At 47.5% G+C, this 22,212-nt stretch overlaps 2 protein-coding genes across 7 annotated transcripts in view; one reads left to right on the top strand and one right to left on the bottom strand.

Annotated features, from left to right (window-relative positions):
* Nucleotides 1-1,163, bottom strand: part of SLF1 (SMC5-SMC6 complex localization factor 1) — a 1,342,282-nt gene extending 1,341,119 nt beyond the window's left edge. Inside the window, exon 1 of the mRNA XM_069627641.1 lies at nucleotides 1,113-1,163. The gene's annotated coding sequence lies outside the window, so the exon portion shown is untranslated. The remainder of the gene's footprint in view (nucleotides 1-1,112) is intronic.
* Nucleotides 1,164-1,302: 139 nt separating this feature from the next.
* Nucleotides 1,303-22,212, top strand: part of KIAA0825 (KIAA0825 ortholog) — a 2,662,507-nt gene continuing 2,641,597 nt past the window's right edge. For 5 of the 6 annotated variants that reach the window (XM_069627637.1, XM_069627638.1, XM_069627635.1 and 2 more), the window contains exon 1: nucleotides 1,310-1,361. The gene's annotated coding sequence lies outside the window, so the exon portion shown is untranslated. Of the gene's footprint in view, nucleotides 1,362-22,212 lie in introns of all 6 variants that reach the window. The other variant, XM_069627636.1, reaches the window with a different exon arrangement.

The following is a 22,212-nucleotide window of genomic DNA, read 5'->3' as shown; positions in this document are numbered from 1 at the left end:
GCACAACTATAATACACATATTTAAATGTCCTTTGGGCACGGTTCACAACCTTTTTGACCCAAGTGAAGTGAACGAGCATCCCATCAGTTGCACCAAACACGTTTTGAAAAATGTTGGCACGATGGTTTATCCCTACTGATCACTTCTTTACTCTGTACGTTCATTTCAGAGGGAGTGGTTAGAGGTGTCAGAGGTGAATTAGGAATGGGAAAGGACACGCGAGAAGTTAAGGCTGCATGGGGTTTTTACTGTTTCTGCAGTTATTAACCCCAGATATGCTCGTGGACAGGTATTATGTTAAATGCAATTAGTTTCAGAGCAGATACTGTGACTGGAATCGTTAGCCCCAGAGTACGTACAGTGCAGAGCAGGTATTGGGTCTGTGTTTATAAGCCCCAGGGCAGGTATTCTGTCATATGTAGCTGATGAGCAGGTATGATGTACTGGATCAGTCATTAGCTGCAGGGCAGGTATTATGTCTGCACTCATTTGCTCCAGCCAGAGAATGGGCCTTTACCATTAGCGCTAGAGAAGGTAGTGTCTGCCGATATTAATCGGGTGTTGTTTCTGTGTCTGCAGCAATTAGACCTTAGAACAGACACTGTGCACGCAGTTAAAATCCACAAAAGGGTCATTAGACCCAGAGAAAGTACCGAATCTGCAGCCATTAACCCGGGTGAATCATTACTTTCAGAGTAGGCACAGAAACTGGAGACAGTAAACGCCGTCATTAGCCTGCGCAGGTATTATTATACATGTAGTCACTTACACCAGAGCAGGGTCTGTGTAGTAGCTGTACAGCAGTTATTGCGTCTGCGAGTAGAGCCTGGACTGTGCAGTAAATGAGCTTCGGTGCAGCTACCGTGTCGACAATATCAACAACAGGCTGTCCCGTGCAATTTAAAATCCAGGTGTTTAGAAAGTCAAGTACTTAAAAAGTTTAATTTCAAAATGTGGTGGGTGCAATCCAAGGAATTACAGCTTCAATGTGCATTTCCAGAGGTTGCAAAGGCGCTCCTCTTACCAATATAACAACAAAACGTCCAAGGGAATGGATGCTAAAAGAAACGCATATAAAATTCACTACAAGAGCTGAAACGCAGGCACTGACCTGATACTGCCAGCACTCAAGACAAGAACGATTCGTAAATGGAGCACTTTTATTGCTTTCATTAGCTATTACACATATAAAGTCCTTATGAGATTCGATAGCATTGTGGGATTGTTTTAAAGTTTGCCGACACTTTCAGAAATGCCTTTATTTCCTTCACGTATTTCTGTTAAGTCGTCGTGACGTTTCACGTAAGACCTCTACGTGCTTCGGAAGAGAATCACGGAGGAAGGAGCACTGTACAGGCAGGTATTTATTTTTTTATTGATTTATTTTTTATTGTGGCTCTTATACATCTCAGAAGTGTTTCGAAGCGCTATGTATATTTAGGTGCCGGTGGGTTTGTTTTTGATATTTTTAGTTTGGTTGTAACAACAGCAGATCTTTGTGTGTCTTCTTGGCTGGTAAGTATTATTATTCCCATCAAGCTCCCCCCACCCCCAAACCGAAGTGATTTATGGCCGCACCGAATTTCAGGGCAGACGTTTCTGTGAGGGCATGAAGTTCCCTTGGCATTTCTGTAACTTTACTGCCTTTATGAGGTGATGGGTTCTGGTTTGAACATTGCAGGTAGATGTGCCTAACTCTGCCAGTGTTGTATGATATCCTGCATCCCCATGGCAACGGGAGGGAGGTAGTGTTGGGCAATCTTCGGAGCCACGCTCGCCAGTAGCCCGCCCTCAGAGCTACCAGGTGGGCGTGGCTTCTGGGCCTTTACCCTGTCATAATATACCCATACCTGCCTACGTTTGAAAATCAAAACCCTGAGATGTATGCCCCGCCCACAATCACAAGACTCCGCCCAGACACTCCGCCCAGACGCCCCGCCCACCTGTCAAAAAGGCTGCTGTAGCCATCATTAGAAAGCTGTAGCCATCATTAGAAACACGTTTGCAGTTTCCACTTTACAGTGGAATTGAATAAATGTGAATGTCCAAGGGCATGCATAACCACCCAAATTGCATAGGACCAATGGCATTCGTCGCCTTCCATAAAAGCTATACACACACAAAACACTTAAAAGCCTTAGTGGATCACATTAGGCAGGATAAAGATGAGGTTGTTTCAGAAATGCAGATTTTACAAAAAGAACATTGCGAAAAAGAAGGTGATCTCCAGAGTAGCGTCTCGCAGCAGCACCCTGGCCGGAGATGCATCGCCCGAGCTAAGCAAGCCCCCGCCGGTCAGCAGCAAGGCGGACAGCAGCATGGATGACACCGGATTGAAAGCAGTATTCCGCGTTTTTTTGTTGTTGCTTCAGCTTTCATTCTTTTTGGCCAACAAACTGGCCAAAAAGAATACAAGTTTAAGCAAAATAAATGCAGTAATACTGCATTCGCGCAGTTTCCAGGTCCCGTCCAATCCTCCACCCGATTGGCTAATCGGGTGGAGGATTGGACGGGACCCGAAAACCCAGAGACTCCAGGGTCTTCGCCGCAGACCTGGAGAAATGGCTAAAAATCCGGAGTCTCCGGGGAAAACCTGCAGGTTAGGCAGGTATGAATATACTGCTTCCCATGTTAGAGTGAGGGTGACTGCTTTTTCTATACATGACGTTGTAAGTTTCAGGGCCACTCAATGTTGCGGTTCTTGTCCAGGGCTAAGGGGGGTGGGGGTGGTGTTGCATGGAGATGGCTGCACTACCTCTGAACTGCAAGCCTGTTGACGTGAACATTAAACTGCATATAGCACACAGATTTGAGTCTGCTTACTATAAAACAGTTTAAATCAAGAATTGCCTCGAAGAGTTGGACCAGACATTGGGAGCAAAGGTGCCAGGAATAGCCCTTCCAAAACCAGTGCGCAGGGACTAGAACATTACGTCTGAATGTAATACCCTTTACTTAAACTCTGCAAGCTAGTCTTGGCGGAAAGAAGGGGGCACAAAGCAAGCCCTGGAACAACAGAATTTACTGCCAAATGTCCACATCGCTATATAAGCAAATAAAAAAAAAAAAAAAAACATCCAGGTCAATGGAAGAGTTGTATTTAGCTCAGTTTGTACATGTGTATTTATAAACCAGTCTTATGTTAACAGGATTCTACGGCTGTATAGACCTGGTGCGTAGCTGCTAGGTACTTTCCAGCCATGTTTGCTGTATACTTTGCTAGTAATCATTAAGGACAGCACATTAGCAGAGAATCCGGGACTGCGGCAGGGCCTTTCAATGGTTTCAAAGGAAAGGGGCCTTGAGTCTCAGGGAGCCCCCAGCAACAGCCCCCATATTGCCACTCAGCAGTGCAATAACATAGCAATATATTCCTTTATATAGTGCTGACGTTCTGGGTCTTACATTGAGCGCTTTGCAATGCTCACCTTACACGTTCCTGCTGGAGCCCATCCTGCCGTCACTTCCATTGAGGAAAACGGAACTATTATTACCTACTTTCAACACTGTTTCCTCCACGTCACCCACTTTCTTACGAAGAAGGATCACTCAAAACTATTCAGAAGTCGTTCAGTGTTTCAGCACGCTGCTGGCTCGTGATAATTGGCGTCTATTAGCCTTTATCTTTATCTCCATTATGGGTGGCGTGGCTGGCGAGTGACGGATGAGGAGGTGAAGCCCTGCTCCAAGCCACGCAATCATCCACTAATAATCCTCTAAAAATTCATCCAGAGAGCGGAATCGCACAGAAAGGTGAATTGGAGCAGCTTGGGCATCAATTGAGTGCTTTTCAGGGTAGGAGGCATCCTGCTTGTACCTTAACGAGAATAATCGCAGCAAGGGAGGACAGTGGAACGCCAGCCCGCAAGATGGCCACCGTCACTGAGGAGAGATTCTGGTGAGCCTGGCGTGAAACGTGAGAGCCTTACCCGAGTGCCCAACCCGATAGGGACGCAAGAAGACCAAACCAGAGAGAGGTGGGAGTGCAACAGATTGCCTCGGGACACTGCCCATCCCACCTCACACCCGCGGTGGGAGAAGAACACAGTGTAGCCAGAGAAGCAGCTGGTGGAGGTCACCGCGACGTGCAATTCAGCAGATCCGGCATTAGGCAGGAAGACTGCATCAGGCAAGCCCCACAGCACTGCAGTGAGGTGCTGGGGAGGGACGCACAGAGAGAACAGAGCGACCGCCCACCAAAGGAGACAGAGGCAGTGGAAAAGCTGCTGCGCACAGAAGCAACACTCACCGGGAATAACAAGATAAACGGAGGCACGGTCCACGGACCGAGGTTGCTGGGAGGCGGCGTAACGACGAGGGGAGTGGATGACCAGTCCATGGAGGAGCCCTTCCCTCCACCCTGAGTTCGAGAAGGGACCAGTACTCCACAGAAACATAGAGGCATCCGACGACAGACACACCAAACGGTTAACAGAGGGATGCAGCGGTTTTCAGACCGTGGCGGGGACGAACAGGAAGAGCCCCAGTGTTAAGGTGAGGAGCGGCCGGGGACTCAGCCAGACGGAGCTGAGGAAGCCCGGTAACCCGCACCGCAGGGAGGAGATGGAACGCTGCAAAGTATACAGTGTGGGTGCCGCCTGGGAGGGCACCCGAGTATCGAGAAGCCCGGACCGATACCCAGCTTCGAGGGGCAGGCGGGCAACGGGGATGCCCACTCCCATCATTTCCACCCTCGGACTGGCTGTGAAATTGGATACAGGGAGCCCGGTGACAACCACACCCCGGAGGAGTCGGGAGTGAACAACGGGCCCGAGGTTACGTAGATGATATGAGCAAGGCGCAGATACGCTAGGAAATGAGCAGAGGCAGACCCTGCACTGAGCTAGAGACAGGCCATTAATCAGGGCAACTGAGAGACCAGGACACAATAAAGATGCAAGGAAGGTGACTGGGCACTGCGATACAGACCGGACAGAGGGCACAGTACCCCTCCAGCAGGGTGTGAAGAACGGAGGCCGAGAGGAAGAATGAAATTTGCCCACAACGGGGAGCCGGTGATAAGGCGGGCAAAACTGAACCGCCCCAATTGACAGGGGATACTGTGCATGACAAGCACAATCACAGGCGTGTACAAGAGGACACAGGGCCTCTTCGGAGGCCGAAGGAGTGGAGTTCAAGAAGGAGAGGGATCTTTAATGTATGTCCTCCTCCCCACAGGAGCCACAGACTGCCTTCTGCTCTAAGCAAGGGGAGCCCCCAACCATCATGATGAAATGGTCCCCCCACACATCTTCACCGGGGCCTGCAAAGAATATTGCATTATATTTAGAGAGGACATTTTATCGGACCTATATGCACCACCTACATCGAAACAATGGTGCCATGGCAAATCATGGCCCATACCGCACGTCACAGCGTTAAATACTATGCACATGTACCAGAGGTGCAGCATTCATACCCTTAAAAAGCAGTACAAACAATTTTGATAGTGGGGTTGCAAGATATCATGGCCTGAACAAACCTATGGTAATTCGCATCCCCTGCCTCCTTGGGGGTTAATTCACACTAACACAGGTGGTCATTCTGTTTTGTGTTTACTCTGGTAGTAACCAATGTAGAGGCACCATCTAGACCCTCCCTGGATACCTCCATAACGTTTTGATTGTGGAGGTGCAAGATATTGCGGTCTGAATGCACATATGGTAATTTGCATCCTTTTCCCTTCCTGTGGTTAATTTACACTGACACAAGTGGTCATCCTGTTTTGTGTTTACTCTGGTAGTAACCAATGTAGAGGCACCATCTAGCCCCTCCAGGAACACCCCCATACATTTTGATTGTGGGGGGTGTAAAATATCCTGGCCTGAACGTACTTATGGTAATTTGCATCCCCTGCCTCCCTGGGGTTAACTCACACTAACACAAGTGGTCATCCTGTTTCATGTTTAATCTTTGTCCCAACCGAAGTAGAGGTACCATCTAGCCCCTCCCTGGACACCTGTAATGCGTGTGCAAAAATGAGCTAAAAAACATGGCGCTGGCGCGGCCACTTTGGACATTCACTTCCATAACTGCAATGGAAGCCTACGTTTCTATGAGCTCAATTAGCAGACATGAATTCTGCCACGGTTGTAATGAGTATATTTGGAAGCAGATGTTCTCATTATAGGGAATAGTTGGCGTATTATTCAATCAAGGACACGCCATGAAGGGAGTTTTGCAGGTGCAGTGATAAGGGCTGCTGGGAACGAGCGTGCAGGAGATGAACTGGGCTTTTCCACTATTACTGTCTGTCCTTTGGCCGGGGACGGTTGGCAACCTAAAATGGGCGGGGATTTGTTCCCCATAAGAAAAGAGGTATCCGGGAGTAAGATAGAGTTGGAAACCCCGGGTGATGAAGTATTGCTGAGAGGCAGGACGTTCCGCTCCAGACCCAGTTAGCACGTGTGATCTCTCTGCCTAACTGCCTTAGGACTATCGAGGGCTGCACACATCTCTTTACTGCGCCACAATTGTATTTCAAAAACTTGGACTCTTGGTCATAGTGAGAGTAGGTTTATTAATAGCCCTTTTTTGATAACACGTGTTTCGGCACACTCCTAGTGCCTTCCTCAGATCAGGGCAATATCTATTCACCATCAACTGTTCTGTCCGCTACAAATAACGTATTTGGTGGCTGAGTCCCATCAGACTCTAAACGTTTTCTGACAAGTTCTGTTTTACTGCATCACGCGTCGGGTTTCTAAAATGGCCTACTCTCACTATGACCAAGAGTCCAAGTTTTTGAAATACAATTGTGGCGCAGTAAAGAGATGTGTGCAGCCCTCGATATCTCTTTCACAATCGGAGTGAGGGAACTCTTTGTCTCCGTTTCTGCTGCACACACCATTGCGACACCACCAGATTTGGTGTACATAATTGAAGTCGCGGAGGTCAAAGAGTGATTTGCCCTAAAAAGTTCCCTATAATAATTATGCCTTAGGACTAGGTGGAATCGTGGTGGCCGAGATGAAGATTTCTCCTCCAACTGCACTAACAGTGATGTAACTTGTCTATCCTTATGTGTATGTCTATGTATAACCAACCCTATCCATTGTGAGTGGCATGTATGCTTATATTCTATGTGAATAAAGGGCCTGTAAAGAGATAATTGTATCCTAACTATTGATCTAAGTATGGGTTATTGCCTCCCTGAGTCAAAGAACTGTTGGTGTGTGTGGTCTGGTAAGTGGTTTCTAGGGTAACTACACACGACAGAAAAAGCAAAACATTTTGGCGCTGTGGTTGATGCCAAAGAACCCAACGAGCTTGGACTCAGATGGGCAATTCTCTTTTGTGGTCAGAAGGAAAGTGAGTGTGTTTTGAGGTATTGTTGATAGGGACGTGAAACATTCATTGACATTATGAGTTCCCTATTTAGGAAAAAAGGAAGCTCCGCAGGCGGAGACTGTCCTGAGGTGACGATCCCAGGGTGGACAAGGAGTCCATATGATAAATTGACACTGACTTAGGCGTGTGGTGCCTGTTTGTGCGAGACCTGGGATACGAGTTTTGGAGAAGCGAGTCCGGTCAAAGTGGCGGGGTGCCTGCAGCAGATGCCTGTGGAAAAGGGGAAGGAGTGTTCTGCCTTGGGTAGAGGAGGGTGGATTTTCTTGCATGCGTAAAAGGATACACCAGCAGAATGTAGAGTTGCAGGCGCTTGTTTTAAGATTGGAAAAGGAGCTGGTTGCTGAGAAGCAGATTGTGTTAATGCAGCAGCTTCAAATTAAGTTGTATAATGAGGCCAATAAATATCAAGCAGTAGCCGAGCAAGCTGCTGTGAGAGTTGCTTGATCTAAATATCGAAAGAGAAGAGGGAGGGTGAACACTCAAAAGCTGACAATAGTAATTGCCTCCGCAGGGATTGATTGGGACCCCAACCAATGGGACAGAGATGTTTTCGATAGTACCAGCTCCGAGAGTGGGTCGGAAAGGGAAGTGCCATCCAAGCTAGATCCTGGACGGAAAGAAGTGACTGTTAAACCAGTCCTGTGAAGGCGGGCTGGGCTAAATCCAAATAATCCGGCAGATGGGTTGGTGGATTTGACCACGTTAGAGGATTACTCTCAGCAGGAGGTCGGGGAGATAATCAACCAATTGAAACAGAGGGCTGATGAGCGTCTGCTGACATGGATGGTCCAATTATTTGATGGAGGTGCGGCGGGTCTTCTTGTGGATGCAACAGACGCTGCTAGGTTTCTGTCATTGTCACAAGAAACGCATATTCAGGAGGTTTTACGTGCGGGACCCCTTCATGATCAGGATGGGAGAGAACCGCAAGTATTGCTAATACAGTTAGCTGCACAAGGGTGTAATCCCAAGTATGTGATCAACTCGGATTGGCCTAGTGAGGAGAAGAAATGGTATACATTGAGGGAGGCGATTCAGAAGATTAGAGAACATGCCATGAAAGAAGCCATCCATGTTGAAACGCCCGAACATATGGGGGTATTAGCTTTGTCGGTCTCAGCCCAAAATGGCATTATTCGAACAGCACCTCTGACATACAAAAATGTTTTATGACTTTGCTGGTGGGGATTACTAGTAAAATAAAGTATGCGGTGGTGGTGGATGCTATCAGGCAGTTGGGTGCCCAGGGAGGGTGAGGTGTGTGTGTGTGTGTGTGTGTGTGAGAGGGTAAAAAAAAAACACACCTGGAAAAAGGTTTGACAGCAGAGATTCCTGTCTTTCTAGAAAATATTCTTTTGGTGCTCCTAAAATATGGGGTGCCGCGGGAAGCCGTTGATGGAATCGTATCGGCTCTCGGAAAAGAGTGGTGCAAGCAAGTGAAAAGGCAAGATGTGAATACATGAAATGGGTGGGGGTGTTCCTTCTGCAGTGCCTGAGGAGGAGGCGGATTAGGAATCCATGGGGACGCCTCTACCATATCAGCCGACTTATGCTGAGTTACGGAAGGTTGTCAGCTCAATGTTGGAGACAGTCCAAATACGCACATTTAAAATACGAATAGGATTGTGGTCAAACCCTGGTAGCGGCTGCCCGACTTAGACAGACGGCCTCATGTGAATGTGAAATTATTTTGTCAATCAGGAAATGCACAAGAGGTCCACGCCTTAATTGATACCAGGGCAGAGGCCTCATTGATTCACAGAATCCTTCATGGTTTAATGGTAAGCATTTCACCATTACGGGGTTGGGAGGTAAAGAGACTCCCGCAGTCCAAACCAGGGTTTACAAGAAAATTGGTAATTTGAAAAGGAACAAATATCAAGTGCTGATTGTTCCCATACCAGAATACATTATTGGCTTCGATATTCTGGAGGAGTTGACACTCTGGTTGGACGATACAACCTATCAATTTGGGGTGAGTGCATTGACATGTACTCCCGTCCTTGTAGGAAAATTGAATATGCCCCCTGTACATGTTCCCCTTGGCCACAAAACAAGTATCTGTGAAACAATTTTGTATTCCTGGGGGGCAGAAGGAGTTTTCAGACACTATTAAAGGATATGTTGAAGCAGGTATGCTACAACTTAGGACTACGGCTAGGATCAATCTGGTCTGGCCGGTTAAGAAGCCGTACGGAAGCTATAGGATTGACTGGATTGTCATGAGTTGAACAAGTACACTCCTCCGTTAATACCCGCAGTTTCAGATGCAGTTACTTTGAGAATGTGCAAAAGTTCAAAGGAACCAATTGATCTGGCAAATGCATTTTTCACAGTACCGATTCCAGAAGAATGCCAGGAGCAGTTTGCATTCTCTTGGAATGGAAGGCAGTATATGTTTCAAGATTTGCCCATGGAGTACATGCATAGTACGACCATCTGTTACCGGCAGGTGGCAGAACACTTAGACAAGATTTTGTGCAAACCTTATGTGCACATTTCGTATATGTCGATGATATTTTGATACAGGGAAAAGATGAGCAGAGTGTGCGGGCGCACCTAGACCTCATTACTAAGGGACTGAAAAAAAGAAGGGTGGGAAATTAATGAGACAAATACCCAAGGTGCCGCAGAGACTGTCATGTTTCTGGGTTTTCAGTGGCATAATTGGCATCGTGAGATGGTGCCAAAGGCTAATCAAAAGATCCTTGAGTTCTCCACACCTATGAATAAGAAACAAGCTCAACAGTTCATTGGTCTGTTTGGGTTCTGGAGACCGCATATACCCTATTTGGGTCAGATAATTCCACCCCTTTACAAGGTGACAAGGAACTTTGAATGGGGAAAGGCGCAAGAGAAAGCATTTCAATTAGCAAAAGATACTATACAGAGACTACTGTATTTATGGCTATTGAGCGCAGGGGAGGTGGAGTTAAATGTGTCAGTACAAGAAACATATGCAAATTGGAGTTTGTGGCAGAAACGGGACCGGAAGCGTGTCCCTTTGGGATTCTGGAGTCGTAAATTACCCAATGCTGGCGACCGATATACTCCTTTTTAAAAAGCGGTTATTACCATGTTATTGGGCTCTTGTATATACAGAGCGAATGACGGTGTGTCATGCTGTATTAATCCGACTGGAAATCCCCATCATGCAGTGGGTACTGAGCTCTCCTTAAACACACAGAGTAGCCCAAGAGGCAAGTATCATTAAATGGAAGTGGTATCGTGCCAAAACGGGAAAAGGGGGAATTGTGAAATTGCATGAGCAAGTGGCTGGCATTCCGTTGGTTGGATCTGGAATGTTCGGAGGAGGCTGAGGTGATGGAGTGCCCTGTAAAATGGGAGTCCCGTATAGAGAGTTGAAGAGTGAACAGACTAAACATCCATGGTTCACTGATGGTTCTGCCAAATATGTGGGGACCGAGAGACACTGGAAAGCGGTGGCATATAATCCCAAACTGAAGAAAATATTGACCACATCAGGGAAAGGGAAGAGTAGTCATTTCGCGTGAATTGTATGCAGTGTATCGGGCATTGAAGCAAGAGACACCTGGTTTTTATGTATGCACCGAATCCTGGTCAGTAGCAAATGGGCTAGCTGTTTGGTTGCCAACATGGCAAAAGAATGGATGGAAGATTCATGCAAAGGAAGTGTGGAGGAAAGGGTTGTGGCAAGATATTGCTGGAATGTTGATGCATAGTAAGGTGACTGTGTATCATGTTGTTAAAGATGGCGTCACTTGGGCGGAGTGTACCTGTTCATCCAGTAGTCGGCCTTGTAGATGATGCCAGAGTGCCAGAAGTTCTGTGGTGATGTGATGTATGACGCAAGGACCCAGCCCAACTCCTGTCCAAATGGGTACTGGACTGGAGGTGAACCAGCTCCCAATGCCATGGGTTCGCTCACCCCTGATTAACGTGGCATCAAGACAGTGCAAGCACTGGCAGGGGGAACCTGATAGTCTTTGGCTTGACGTTCTCTGAAGACAACTGGATCAAGATGAAGATGCGAGCCAAATCCAGTGTTAGGAATCCAGGAAGTAGCTGACAGCAAGGGAAGGCAGGCAAGAGGCAAGGGAAACCAGGGAGGACCAAGGAAACCAAAAGTAATCAGAGAACAGAGAAGGGGGAACCACCCCTGGCAGGAAGGAGGGAGCCAAGAGCAAGGAAACAGGAAGGACAGATCCCAGGACCAGGGGAAGGAACAGGGAACAGGCAAGGCAGAGCGGGAATCGGGACAATGGCAAGAACAAGCAAACCGCGTTGAGACGCGATTTGACCGAACCGCCAGGCTCCTTAAGTAGGGCCTCTCACACCTGTGAGGCTTGGAACACAAGCCGTGCTGTTTCCCAGGTGCTGGGAGGCCCAAAGCGAGGCTTAGACCGATGACCCGCCAGAGCCGAGGGCATCGTACACCGCGCGGGAAGCGGTCCGCCGCGCATGCGCGGAACGGCACGCCCCGGGAACCGGCGCCCGGGAACCGGCGCCCGGGACCCGGAGCGGCCGACCGCACATGCGCGAGACCACGCGTCCCGAAGAGCCTGGAGTAACCGTTGCCCAAGACCGCCCCGTACCTCCCAGGCGAAAGCGGGGGTAAACCCTCCAAGGCGTGGCACGCCGCATCAGATAAGTGGGCTGGAACGAGCCCGGGTTAGACGGCGTGACACCATGCCCCCTCCCAGAAAGACCCGGGGCCCCAGGCTTCCAGGGAAAACGGAGAGAAAAGTCACGGACAAGGCGAGGTGCATGCACGAAGCCGTGCGGCTCCCAAGTACGGTCACAAGCAGGCTAACCCTTCCAATCAACCAGAAACTCGAGCACACCTCGACGAATCCGGGAATCGCATATCTCCTGCACCTCAAATTCCGGAACCCCCTGAACTTGGATCGAGGCTGGACGTGGACTGGAACGCCCAAAATTGTCTTTCGCAAAGGGCTTTAACAGGGAAACGTGAAAGACAGGGTGTACTCGCCAAGATTGGGGCAATACCAATCGAAAAGCCACTGCAGATATGCACTTGGAGATCTTGAAAGGCCCAAAAAACCGGGGTGCCAGTTTAGTGGGCAGATTGCGTACGGGTAAGTTCTTGGACGACAAACCAAATCTCCCACCTGAAAACTAGGTTCAATGGTCTGACCCCGGTTAGCCTGCTCCCTCATGCGCTGTTGCGCTTCTGCCAGGGCACTCCGAGCCAAGTCAAGTTGCTTCTGGATAACGTGGATCAACTGGTCAGCCGATGGAACGGTACTGGATGGCACAGGACAAAAAGGAAACAGCTTGGGATGTTGTCCGGTAGAGCAAAAATACGGTCTGGCACCAGTGGTAGCGTGGGTTGCATTGTTGTAGGAAACTTCCGCCAAATCCAGATACTTCATCCAGTTGGATTGGGTGGCGTTAGCATAGCAACAGAAGTACTGCTCCAAGGTAAATGCTAAAAGCTAACAATTTCAAGTGCTACGCACTAGAGAGAACTGGGAAGAGGAACTCGGGAGACCCCTTGGTGATGAGGAATGGTCCAGGGTGCTGAAATACCCAAAGAAGGTATCGAGGAACGCACTGTTCAGACAAGCACAACTATACGTCACGCATAGGGCATACCTCACGCCTAAGAGAATGAACACAATGATGCCGGGAGGCCCCCGCACATGCCCCCGTTGCCCGGAAGAGCAAGCAGACATGATATACATGTTCTGGACCTGCCCAGTGACACAGGTCTTTTGGGCCGAAATTAGGCAGAGAGCGTCCAGTAGTGGACTCCGAATACAAGAAGAGAATCCTGAACTGTACTTGCTGGGTCTCTTCCCAAGAGGAGGCAGTCACAGGGCGCACCTGGCTAAAATGACAGACCTACTATGCATATTAGCTAAACGGCGGATAGCAATGGCGTGGAACTCAAGGGAGGGCCCAAAAATAGATCTATGGTGGGCGGACTTTAAGAAATGGGCAATGACAGAGACAGCAGTGTGGATAAAGGCGGTACAGAAAGGAGTGGGGGAAATGGAACAGAGAATGATGGCATGGAACTCTCTGATGCAGAATTTATTTGAACAAAGAGAAGACGGTGAAGAAGAAAATCCGGGAGGGGGGAGGAACAGTGAAGTACAGTTATTCGATAAGCCCCCAGAACAGGAAGGCGTGAAAAGTAAACACTAAAACGGCCATGAGAAATGAGGTGGTCCAAAAGACTTGATCCCCCACCCACTCTGAGGCGAAAACGTGAAAGGACATCTAAAGTGCCATACGGCCAGTTATGTTGTAGGTTAAATATATATGTTTTGTTTATTGATTTTTAATAACATTACAAAAAACAAAGAGTTTAAAAAAAAAAGTACTGCTCCAAGGTCTGATTAGTTATTTCAGTCTGCCCGTTAGTCTGTGGGTGATAACCCGAACTCAGAGCTCTGCGTATTCCAAGGTGACTGCACAGCTGATGCCAAAAGGAAGAGAGGAACTGAGATACACGATCTGAGATGATCGTCTCCGGTAGCCCATGTAAGCGATAGATGTGATGTAGAAATGCCAAAGCCATTTGAGAGGAAGTAGGAATCTTGAAAAAAGGAATGAAATGCGCAGACTTTGAAACTATCTACCGCTACCATGATGCATGTGTGTCCCTCTGAAGGTGGAAGCTCGACAATAAAGTCTGTGGCTATGGTATACCAGGGATAGGGCGGTAGTTCAGTGGGTTTAAGCAATCCCAAGGGTCTTCTCCTGGGCGTCTTGGTCTGGGCGCAAACTGGACAACTCTCCACATAGTGTTTGATCTCCTTAGCCCAACCCGGCCACCAGAACTGCCTGGCAATCAACTCCTGGGTCGCCTTGATGCTACGATGACCTCCTACTTGCGAATCATGAAACCCATGGAGTATGTCCAAGCGAAGAGATCTCGAAGGTATGTGCAACCGGTTTAGGAAGAACAGGAAACCCTCACGTTCCGTGATTTGTGGACGTTTCAAATAGGTTTGCGCGATCTGGGTCTATCTGAGTCTCTTGGAGGATCTTCTGCAAATGAGGAGATATTGTGAGAAGAAAGTGCTTGGGGGAAATCAATGGAATGTCTTGATCGACATCCTCCACCTCTCTTTCCAAAGAGCGGGATAAAGCATCGGCCTTTAAGTTCCGGGCACTAGGAATGTATGTGATGTTGAAATCGTAGTGAGAGAAGAAAAAGGCCCACCGAGCTTGACGGGCGGTATGACACTGCAAAGATCGCAAGTACTGCAGGTTGCGGTAGTCGTTGCGGACTTCTACACAAAAGCGACCACCAAGCAAATGATGTCTCTATTCTTCAAACGCTGTCTTGATCGCCAATAGCTCTCTTTCGATGACTGAGTAGTTTTGTTCACTAGGAGAGAGTTTGCGTGAATAATAGGCCACAGGATGTTCGTCGCCAGTAGTAGGATGTTTCTGCAACAGGACTGCGCCAACAGCGAAGCTGGAAGCATCGGCTTCGATGATGTAAGGCATCTCGTCATTGGGTTGACGAAGAACAGGTGCAGTACTGAATGCGGACTTCAAAGCATCGAATGCCGCTGATGCCTCAGTATCCCAGAGGTAGGGTATCTTCACACTGGTCAGACGTGTCAATGGAGCTGTGAGACGTGAAAACTGCTGGATGAAACGCCGATAAATATTTGCGAATCCCAAGAACCGCGGAAGTGATTTCACGTCCTGTGGTTGTTTCCAGTTCTGAATAGCCCGGACCTTATCGGAATCCATGTGAATTCCTTTGCAACTGATCACATATCCCAGGAATTCCATCTCATCCCGATGAAAGGAACATTTCTCAGCCTTGCCAAACAATGATGCTCTAACAATCGTTGAAGAACTACACGAACGTGGGAGACGTGTTCCTCCAGTTTGTCTGAGTAGATCAAGATGTCGTCTAAATAAACCCAAACAGAGATGCCAATCAAATCACTGAAAACGTAGTCCATGAATCATTGGAAGACAGCCGGAGTATTACACAGCCCAAAGAGCATTACCCTGTATTCATAGTGCCCGAATGGTGTTTTGAAAGCCGTCTTCCATTCATCTCCCTTCCTGATTCTGACGAGATGATAGGCTCCGCGGAGGTCTAATTTTGTAAAGATCTTGGCTGAACGTAAGGACTCCATAATATTCAGATCAATGGTAACGGGTACCTGTCCTTAAGGGTGATGTCATTCAGTTGGCGATAGTCCATACAAGGCCGTAAGGAGCCTTCCTTCTTCTTTACAAAAATAATGGGAAACCCGCAGGTGACTTAGAAGGAACAATGTATCCTTTCTTGATGCAGTCATCAAGATAATCCCGGAGGACCTGTTTTTCAGACTGAATGAGGGCATACACCTTTCCATGTGGCATCACGGCTCTGGAAACCAGTCTATGGAGCAGTCAAATGACCTGTGAGGTGGAAGTGCAATGTCCCTTGGTTCGGAGAATACAGGCATCAAGTCAGCATATTCAGAAGGTATCAGAGACAAGAAACACAAACCAGACGATTCTTTACCTGGGACTAGGGCTGTCGAGACGAACGTCTCCGAGGACGTGTTGGGGCTACAGCAGTCTTGAAGGCAAGGAAAGGAAGTGAACACAAGAGTGCGTGTCTCCCAGTTGATTGTGGGGTTGTCGCTGAAGCCAAGGTAGCCCCAACACCACTTGATATGAAGGTGTCCTTATAACATCTAGCGCAATCATTTCCTCATGTCCCTTGATGCGTAGCAGCATACCCATAGTATGCAATTGTATGGGGCCAGAAGCCAATGGGGTTCCATCAATGACTTCCACTGGGATTGCTTCTTCCTTGGTAAGCAATGGTATGCCGTTGTTGATGGCAAAGCGCTCATCGATGTAGTTCCCGGAGGCTCCACAATCCAGTAACCCATGGATCTCGACTGTCTTATTCAGCCACTTGAGACTGACCTTCAGGATCATTAGGACTTCAGGCTGCATGGGTGGAAACACAGATTCAGAACGGGAAAGGACTGGTGGTTGAATCAGACCTGTTGGGGCCTTTCCAGAGCACGACAGGTCACCTAGTTTCCCCCTTTCTTGATTGGTCGTAGGGGACAAGTACCCAGAAAATGACCAGCGGCTCCGCAGTACAGACATAGGCGTTGGCTCCTCCTTCGCTTCTTTACTTCTTCGGACAAAGGACCCCTTACGGCGCCTAGCTGCATAGGTTCTTGAGCGGTGTCCGAAGTCACTGGTGTTCCAGTAGGCGAGATTGGCGGTCTGAGGAACGATTTCTCAAAACGACGCCTTTCGCCTCTTCTCTCAGCCAGTCTCTGGTCGATCTTTAGCACCTGTTCAATGAGTTTATGTAGGTCTTCAGGTTCAGGAATATGTAACAGCTCGTCCTTGTATTCCTCTCTTAACCCACGGCGAAACAGGGTCTTCTGTGTTATCTCAGGCCATTGGGAATCAGTTGCTAGTTGACGAAAACGACCAATATATGAGATTACGTCAGTGTTGGCTTGTTTTATATCCATTAACTGGTTCTGAGATGCTGAGGCCAAATTGGGAGACTGAAATACTTCCAGAAATTCCTTTTCAAAGGCCACAAAATCACCGAGAATGGGGCTGTTAGTAACCACGAGTGGTGTCGCCCAAGCAAGAGCGTTTCCAGACAAGTTGCCCAAAATATATCCAATCTTGGCTTTATCGTTATTGAAGTGGGCTGAACGGTACAGGAAATGTATCCGGAAATGGTTGCAGAATTCCCCTACACGTCTGGGGTCTCCATCGAACTTGATGGGAGTGGTGTGTGCCATAGCGCTCTCAGGTGGAGGAACAACACTTGCGCTCTGGGTTACCATCTGGCGTAGGGTTAAATTCTCCTGGCAGAGTGCAATCATCTCAGCACATAAGGCTTGCATCTAATCACGAAGACTAGTGTCCTCATCCATCTCCGATTACGAAGATCCTGAAGCCTGGCGTCTCAATCTGTTAAAGATGGCGTCACTTGGGCGCAGCGTACCTGTTCGTCCAGTAGTCGGCCTTGTAGATTATGCCAGAGTGCCAGAAGTTCTGTGGTGATGTGATGTATGACGCAACAAACCAGCCCAACTCCTGTCCAAATGGGTACTTGACTAGAGGTCAACCAGCTCCCAACGCCACGGGTTCGCTCACCCCTGATTAACGTGGCGTCAGGACAGTGCAAGCACTGGCAGGGGGAGCCTGATAGTCTTTGGCTTGAAGTTCACTGAAGACAACTGGATCAAGATGAAGATGCGAGCCGAATCCAGTGGCAGGAATACAGGAGGTAGCTGACAGCAAGGGAAGGCAGGCAAGAGGCAAGGGAAACCAGGGAGGACAAAGGAAACCAAAAGTAATCGGAGAACAGAGAAGGGGGGAACCACCCCAGGCAGGAAGGAGGGAGCCAAGAGCAAGGAAACGGGGAGACCCCCTACCCGGGCAGGAAGGACGGATCCCAGGGCCAGGGGAAGGAACAGGGAACAGGCAAGGCAGAGCGGGCATTAGGACAATGGCAAGAACAAGGAGCGAAAAACAACGATCCAGGTCAAACCGCGTTGAGACACGATTTGACCGAACCGCCGGGCTCCTTAAGTAGGGCCTCCCACACCTGGGATGTTTGGAACGCAAGCCGCGCTGTTTCCCATGTGCTGGGAGGCCCAAAGCGAGGCTTGGACCGCTGACCCGCCAGAGCCGAGGGCATCGTACACCGCGCGGGAAGCGGTCGGCCGCGCATGCGTGGAACAGCACGCCCCGGGAACCCGGAAGTGCCCGGAACCCAGAGTGGCCGACCACGCGTCCTGAAGAGCCGGAAGTAACCGATGCCCAAGACCGCCCCGTACCTCCCAGGCGAAAGCGGGGGTAAACCCTCCAAGGCGTGGCACGCCGCATAAGGTAAGTGGGTTGGAACGAGCCCGGGTTAGACGGCGTGACACATGTAGATGCCCATTGCGCAACCGACTCATTGGAACATTGGTTCAATTCTGTTGCGGATTACCACGCCAAAATTTCAGACATGGACACGAGGTCTGAGGAAGATGATCTGGAAGGGCTTATTAAATGGACACACCAGAAAAGTGGGCATCTCGGAGAAAGGGCTGCTATCGGGTGGTGGCCACAAGATCTAGGAATTGTGAAAACTGCGATTTTACAATGCCCAGTGTGCCAACAAAGGTCTATCCCGCATATCATTCAGGGTACATTGAAACAAGGTAAATTACCTGGACAAATCTGCCAGATCAACTATATTGGTCCTATGCCAATTAGCCATGGATTTCAATATGCGTGCACTATTGTGGACACATATTCTGGATGGATCTTCAAGGCATATAATAAGCAGTGTTGCATAGCAATTTGCTATACAATTTTGTAGGTTTGCTTATCAAATGAACACTTATGTAGCAAAGTTAGCTATTTAAGTTGCCCTCTTCGATGAAAACAAAGCTGACCCTGCATTACTCTCTTGCAGTCAGTGTTCTCTTTACCCTGCTTTCTCTGTTCACTTCAGTGCTAATGGAGGGAAAATGCAGCAGTAATCCTCTCCTCCACTCAATTGCCAAAGGCATGTGTAGGAGTGCTAGGCAAGAATTTCTTTTTCAAACAATTGCAAACCAGAAGTAATCAGGATGACACTTTTAAAGCTTTTTATATCTTGTCTGGCACTGACAAGCATGTAACCACAAAAGTGATGGGTGGAAGGTTTTCACAACAAGGCTGAAACATGTCTGGGGATGCTTGTGGTCTCGTGCAGAAGGGATGGAACCTAGCAGTTCGGGCTGGACTGCACCTTTTGGGATAGGACCAAGCCTGATTTGCAAATGGTTTTCCACTTCTGTAATGGCTTGGCAGGCTGAAAAACGATTGTCTGGAGGGCTGCCGTGGTTCTGATTAATTCAAAACCTTCCAGCCATCACCTTTCTGTTTTTGCTAAAGTCACCAAGAGTGGGACGGGTATGCCCAGATGTGGGCCCAGAGTCTGCTGGGCCTAGAGACCCAAGCTACTCCTCACTGATGATTCCCAACAAGGCTGAAACATGTCTGCGGATGCTTGTGGTCTCATGCAGAAGGGATGTGACCTAGCAGTTTGGGCTGAACTGCCCCTTTTGGGGAAGGACCAAGCCTGATTTGCATATGTTTTTTTTCCCCCTCCCGAATGGATTGGCAGGTGAAAAACGATGGTCTTGAGGATTGCCCAGAGCTGTGCCCGTGGTTATGATTAATTCAAAACCTTCCAGCCATCACCTTTCTGTTTTGTAAAGCGACAAGTATGTGTCAACTTTATATCTCAGTCATGCAATTCCATTCCTAAAATGTAAGTTGTTAAATAATACATCATTACAGTATTGAAACTGTAAAACCCTGCATCATCTCCATGCTTTACAGTAAAGCTTATGTTAGTGTATCGGAATTTCATGGTATCAACTTTCATTTTGTTGGGGAAGATGCATCATGTTGACTAGTTTCTTTTTTTTTTAAATTCTTTATTTTAATTTTAGTACTTAGAACAGAACTGACCAATAAATCACAAAATATCATAACACAGCATAAAGGATATATACATGTAGGAATAGAAAAAAGAAAGAACTTAGCAATGCACTAGTACCTACTCAAAAAAGCACCCCAGACCTTCGTATATAAACTCAATTTCCCCATTTTTCTGTATATAAATTTCTCAATATTCGCTAAGCAGTTCATTTCTGTAATCCAATCCTCCAATATTGGTGAGACACACGACTTCCAGCTCCTCAAAATCATTTTCTTGCAAATAGAAGCACCTCTGAACAAAAATTTATTTTCCGATAGTGAAAGGTCGTCCAGTAAAGCATCACAACCCAGCACCATAGTCTTAAAATCCAAGTCAATATTTTGGTTCAGAGCCCCTAGACAAATAATACAAACCTCATGCCAAAAGCTACGAACCCTCACACAGTCCCACAGCAAATGTTCCATACTGCCTTTCTCACTCCAACAACACCAACAAACATCAGAATCAGACAAACCTCTATTTTTAAGCCTTTCCGGGCTCCAAAAAACTCTATTGAGAATTTTGATTTGTCTCGACCGTTCAGTCAAACTTATCGAACAAAGCTTCACATTCGCACACATCACAAGCCACAGGTCAGAAGTGATTTCACAACCCAGTCTTCTGCTCCATTCATTAAGTAATTCAGTATTCTCCTTATAATTCGATACAATTCGATGATACACCCTACTCGCAAGCGACTGAACGCCAGTAGTGAAAAGACATTCACATCCCCGTCACAATGCACTTCACCAATACATCTCTTCAATTTCCTGAAGTCCGAGATAGAAAAATTTTCAACATTAAAAGTAGCACTTAACTCAGCAAAGTCAATCCATTTTCCATCTTTAAAAACATCACTAATCCATTGAATTCCGCCAAGAAAACACTCCGGCCAAAACAACAACTTGCCATTGTCCGTTATAGCTTTATTCAGCCACAGAGATGCATCAGGCGATTTCAGAGCAACCGAGCCACACATATCATAGATATTCTTCCAAACGTCTCTTAGAAACTCCGTCAAGGGGCATCTATTACCACGTTTGCTAACAGTCGTGAATATCGCTCTTGGGGCGAGTGGGCCCATCACACTTGCCTCTGCCATCGCCCACTCACTAGGAGAATCCTTCAAAAAAGGAAGAAAAAACTGGCACGAGAAGGCCATATGATATGCCTTAAAATTTGGGACACCTAGTCCCCCCTTCTCAACCGGGAGCTGGAGTTTCCAAAGCTTCACTCTAGGCGGCTTCTCATCCCAAAGAAAGGACTGGAGAGTGGTATCAATCAACTTCCAAAAGGATTGACCAATTTTCAGGGGAAGCATACTCAGAATATAATTAATTTTTGGTGCAGAATTCATCTTTAGCGCATTTACTTTACCCCACAGAGATAGATGCAATACCGACCACCTTTGGACGTTCAGTTTCAGTTCCTTACAGACCATGCCCATGTTCTCTTCAACCATATTACTGACATCCGGAGTCAACCAAACCCCCAAGTATTTCAGCTTTTCCTCACACCATTGAAATCCAAACCCCACCACCAAAGACTTATCACAAAGTGCAGTCACCGGCATTACCTCCGATTTAGACCAGTTAATCTTATATCCAGCCACTTCATGAAACCAATTAAGTGTGTTCATCAACGAATGCAAAGACAAATCCAAGTTCCTCAAAACTAATAAAAGATCATCTGCGTAGATCCAAATCTTCTGTTCAACACCGTGAAAGGAAACACCTTGCAAATTCAAATCACCTCTCAATGCAATAGCCAGCGGTTCAATGGCTAGGACAAACAGCAAAGGGGACAATGGACAACCTTGCCTAGTGCCCCTATGTAAATCAAAAGATTCCGACAATAAGCCATTAGTTTTAACATTAGCTGTGGGGGGAGCATATAAAAGGGCCACCCACGCAATGTATTCTTCTCCCATGTTCATATTTCGTAAAACCATAAACAAATATTGCCAGTTAATTCGATCAAATGCTTTCTCAACATCTAGGGAGAAAATCGCCACGTCTTCATCTAAATCCTGTGCATGTGACATGGTCAATAACAAATTCCTGATATTACTGGAAGTCCTACGGCCTTTAACAAACCCAGATTGATCAGTGTGAATAAGCTTCGGCATGAGTTGTTCAATCCGTAAAGCAAGTAATTTAGCCAAAATCTTATTGTCAGTGTTTATCAAACTGATCGGTCGATAGTTTGACGGCAAATTACCATCCCTGCCCTTCTTTAAAAAGACTGAAATAGTAGCATGGTTTGTAGACGACGGGAGAAATCCAGCTTCCTTGGATTCAGTATACATATCCTTCAAAAGGCCCAGTACCCTCTCTGGCAGAATTTTATAGAACTCAACTGGTAAACCATCAGGTCC

This window comes from Ambystoma mexicanum, chromosome 6p, assembly GCF_040938575.1.
Source record: "Ambystoma mexicanum isolate Mex_15411 chromosome 6p, UKY_AmexF1_1, whole genome shotgun sequence".
NCBI classification, from domain to species: domain Eukaryota; kingdom Metazoa; phylum Chordata; class Amphibia; order Caudata; family Ambystomatidae; genus Ambystoma; species Ambystoma mexicanum.
The sequence above is the reverse complement of the archived record's forward strand: the minus strand, read 5'-3'. Positions and strand labels throughout refer to the sequence as shown.